The following is a 4,442-nucleotide window of genomic DNA, read 5'->3' on the forward strand; positions in this document are numbered from 1 at the left end:
TTATTTTACAGTGCATGTTTACATATGTGTTTGTATGTTTGTGTAAGTGTGGGGGCAAGCATGCCATGGTGCACATATGGAGATCAGAAGACAACCTGGGATGTCAACCCTTAGCATCCACCTCATTCTAGACATGGTCTCATGTTCACCACAGCTTACATCAGGCTAGCTGGCCTGTAACCTTCTGGGGATTCTCTGTCTTCACCTCTGAGCTCGCCGTGGACCACTGTGATTATAGATATTCACACTATGCATCTGGCCTTTATGTGGGTACTGGGGATAGGAATTCAAGTCCTCCCACGGGCAGGTGCTTTCCCATAAAACATCCCCCTAACCCCAAAACTGATGTTTTAAGTTTCCTGCAGTTAAACTGTTTTCCTTCCTCTGCAGCCTGTATCCCCCTTTGTTGGTCTTTAGAAGTGGCCTCCTGTTTTTCTAATATGAAGCCATTTATCTCTTACCATTTTGTGCTGCCGTGTACCTACTTTGATGTTCATTAGAAGAAAATAAATGCTAATATTAAGTGCAAACATTAGCTTCTTTCAGATTCTGTGCATCAGCACTTAGTGCTTAATTAAAGATTTTACTGAATCTCCATTAGTGTTTTGCAGCCCAAGATAATAAGAGAGAATTTTTGCTCCTGTAGTGTTGGATCTCAAAGGAAAAAAAAACCACTAAATAAAAATAAAGCAAAACAAATAAACAAATGAACAACACTAAAATAAACCCATGAGCTGTCCTGAGTCCTGACAAGATATGCAACTTGTCTATCATAGAGTGGTAAACCAGTAAGACCAGACATGACCTCGTGCTATCTATTATATACATAATTCCATATATCACTATTTCCTATTCAGTCAACTACAATGGTTAAAGAATGTTCAATATTTATCTTAGAGTCTTTTTAGATCTAACACTGGGCCTGTAGGAAGCAAAGTATCCCACTTTCATATGTTCTCACAGTAGTCTCAATTAGAGTGGAGAGAAAGACAAAGAACAAGAAGGTACAGGGGAGGTAAGCGCCCCTGGAGGGGTGGTAATAGAGAATGGGCTGGGTGCCATTCATTGCTTGGCAGCCACCTGGTCTCCTTGTGACATAAAGGAGATGCTATGCTTGGTTGAAATGTCCAAACAGTTGGGTGGGTTTCAAAGAGATGGTGGGTGGTTATGACATGGTTTGTTGCTTTTTCATTGGCAATGAAATCCAATGGTGCCAGTGAGGCCATTGTGTTCATACAAGAACCTGGCAAGCACAGGTGTGGGAGGCTGGAAAGCTGGAAAAGGAAATGCCATTTTATGAAGGCTTTTCTAGCACATTAACCATATAATTCCTCAGCAGGATTGCTGGTTCTCTGCAAAATGCAAACGTCTCCCACACAACTGCCATAGTGGGGCTGCTTTTGGAAAGCTTCCGAGCTCTTTTTAAGTGAGCATCGAGGTGGCCTCTCTGAACCAGGCAGGACCACACTCTGCCTGCTACTGCCTTCGCCTACCTTTTGAACAGTGTCAGTCTAAACCGCTTTCTCCAACCGAGCTAATTTTATAAGACAACTTGACATTAACTCCGGCTGATGTCTTCAATGCACTTGACTAAGGCATCAAGACTTCAAATGTAAAATATGAGCTTGGGTGTCAGCCTGAACTCCAGGAGAGAGTCATATGTCAAAACATTGTATTTCCTGTTTCATTGGTTGAGGTGACCAAAGACAAGGTGGTGGAGAGCTGACAACCTTCCTGATCTATTCTTTCCCTTCCTCCCTCTGTCCTTCCTTCTCCCCTCCCTCCATTCCTCCTTCTTTCCTCCATCCCTCCTCCCTCCTTTCTTGCTCCCTTTCATGTCTAAATTGCACTACTTATTCTCCCCTCATGCCCTAAGATTCTTTTGGAAGGTAAACATGGTAAATGGATGAAAGTGTGAGCTCTGAGGACAGACAGCCTGAATTTTGCTGGAAGCTGCTGTCATTTCTAGCATATTAAGCCAGGTCTGCATTACAAGTACTTAGAATAATGCCTTCTCACAGTGTGTGTAAGGGGTCTAAATGAAATAATGGCAGAGCAAACAGTCAATAAATGTCAGATATGATTATGCTGCCGGTCCTCCTTTCAAGGGGGGAAATACGAATTAATTTACTAATGGTTGTCTCCAGGATTATTCCAGTAGCTCCAGTGTTCATCACTGAATGAAGGCAATGTGGAAGATCATGGGGGTCTCCCCAGGCATGCAGATGCCAGTAGTGTCGGGGAGATGAAGAGAAAAATGAACTGTGAGGGTCAGGCCTGCTCAGTCAGGGTGAATGAATATACCAGGTAGAGAGCCAGTGGGAGAAAGAAGAGAGAGGAAAGTGCTTTCAAGAGATAAGCAATGTGTGCAAGGATCGGGAAGGGCCCCTTCGCCCTTCCAAACCCCAGAAGAGGTCCGGGTGTGGGTAGAGAACACAGTTCAATGGAGGTAATTTTTTTTTCTTCATTAAAAAAAATGATGTTGAATGTTTATTTTCTGCCATCTTTTTTCTCCAGATCTATGGAAATAATTTACAGAAGACCCCTGAGAGTAATTAAGCTTCCAATTCCTTTGCCAGTAAAATGAGAAAAGCCAGCTCTCAGTAAATTCTGAATTCCACCATGGATGGTGCAGAAGCAGAACTAAAAACAGCTGCATTCTCTCTCTGCTGCCGAATCGACTATAATTGGTGCTGCTACCCTCACTCCTAGCACATAGCAATCAGTGCTCAGAAGTGCAGGGTTTTAAGATGATGAATGTTTTATTTCTTAAAATAAACAGTAGCAATTTAGAAACACAGTTATGTATTTTACATTTATTTTTTATACAGTAAAAATATATTGGAAACTTCCTTACTGTCAAAAATCCTTACACGCACTTGTCAAAAATATCAAGATGACAAGCAAGTATGGAATTCAGATTTAAATAATAGACTTCTGAGATACATTCCATGAAACTTCTGATTGTTTGGCTCGCCCTGACCCAATGATGCAGATTCTCCATTCCTGCCTAAATATTTTAAAGCTCTTACATTTAATAGCTGTGCATTCTAATAGTTGAGACTATATCAAAAGGTGAATATTTTTAACATTTCACTTTTGATTTCCTCTCTCCCTCTCTATCTATGTCCTTTTTCCACTCATTACTTCCCCCTCTCTTATTTCCTTCCTTTCTTTATTCTTTGTTTTTGGTGACAGGTTTCTGTCATATATTACAGTATAGAGCTGAATTTGCCATCCCTCTGCCCCAGCCTCCAGAATACTGGGATTACAGGTATGTACCACTGTGTTAGTTATTTCTGTAGCTGTAATAAAATACCATGACCCAGTGCAACTTATATAAGAGAGGTTTTTTTTTTCTTTTTTGGCTAATGGTTCCAGAGGGCTAGATTTCCATAATAGTGGAGAAGGCAGGGATAGCTGTAGGAGCAGGAAGCTGAGTGATCACATCTCGACCACACACAGGAATATGAGAGAGTGGGAGGAGAGACTGGAATTGGGATAAGAGGGCAATAGATTTTCAGTGTCCACTCCAGTTACTTACTCCTCCAGCAATACTCAATGAACCTAAAGTTTCATGATCTCCCAAACAGCACAGCCACCTGGGGACCAAGTGTTCAAATGCACGACTTTATACGAGTTGTTTCTCATGTAACCCACAACAGCCATTACTCCTAGATACTTTTACTTTAACCACCAAGCACATTCCAATTGCCCGATGAAACTCCTTGGAGGATGTGACTTATCCAGCTGAAAGCTTGCCCTCGCACCCTTTCCTTGTCTGTACCATAACCACATATTTTTGCTAGAGTTGTTATTATTGCTGTCTGTATACTCCAAGACCTGTGGATGTTATGACAAACCATTTTTTTTCATTGATTTCATTGTCATATTCATGATTTCACTGTCAAGCAAGACATCATCAGGTTAGAGTGCTTCTCCATCTCAGAGATGTAAGAACAATACAGCGGTGCTCTCTTCAGCACCCTGAAACGATATAGAGCACATTGGAACGATATAGAGATTCGCATGGGCCCTGCACAAAGATAACACACAAATTCATGAACCACTCCATATTCAAAAAGAGAATCATACAATGTGAATCTCCACACCCACGTTTCGTAGGAGAAAACCAGTACTAGTACTGGCTGGACAGAAAGCTTGGTAAATGTTAGCCAGGTGATATGAGGATCTGAGTTCAGTTTCCAGAACCCATGCAACAGCATGTTGTTTCAGTCTCGTTATCTCTGTGCTGAGTAGGCCGAAAGAGATAGATTATTGACCTACTGGCTGGCCCACCAGAATCAGCAAGTTTTAGGCCAAGTGAGAGAAACATACTGTCTTAGAAAAACAAGGATGGACAGCATCCTTATAAATGATATTTGATGTTGACCTCTGTCCTCCAGAAGACACACACACACACACACACACACACACACACA

At 41.7% G+C, this 4,442-nt stretch overlaps 1 non-coding gene across 1 annotated transcript; it reads left to right on the forward strand.

Annotated features, from left to right (window-relative positions):
* The first annotated feature begins 3,976 nt into the window (after positions 1-3,976).
* LOC121829891 (U6 spliceosomal RNA) lies at positions 3,977-4,081 on the forward strand. Its single transcript, XR_006072945.1, has one exon. It is a non-coding gene; the product is annotated as a U6 spliceosomal RNA (small nuclear RNA).
* Positions 4,082-4,442: the final 361 nt, after the last annotated feature.

This window comes from Peromyscus maniculatus, chromosome 5, assembly GCF_049852395.1.
Source record: "Peromyscus maniculatus bairdii isolate BWxNUB_F1_BW_parent chromosome 5, HU_Pman_BW_mat_3.1, whole genome shotgun sequence".
Classification (NCBI taxonomy): domain Eukaryota; kingdom Metazoa; phylum Chordata; class Mammalia; order Rodentia; family Cricetidae; genus Peromyscus; species Peromyscus maniculatus.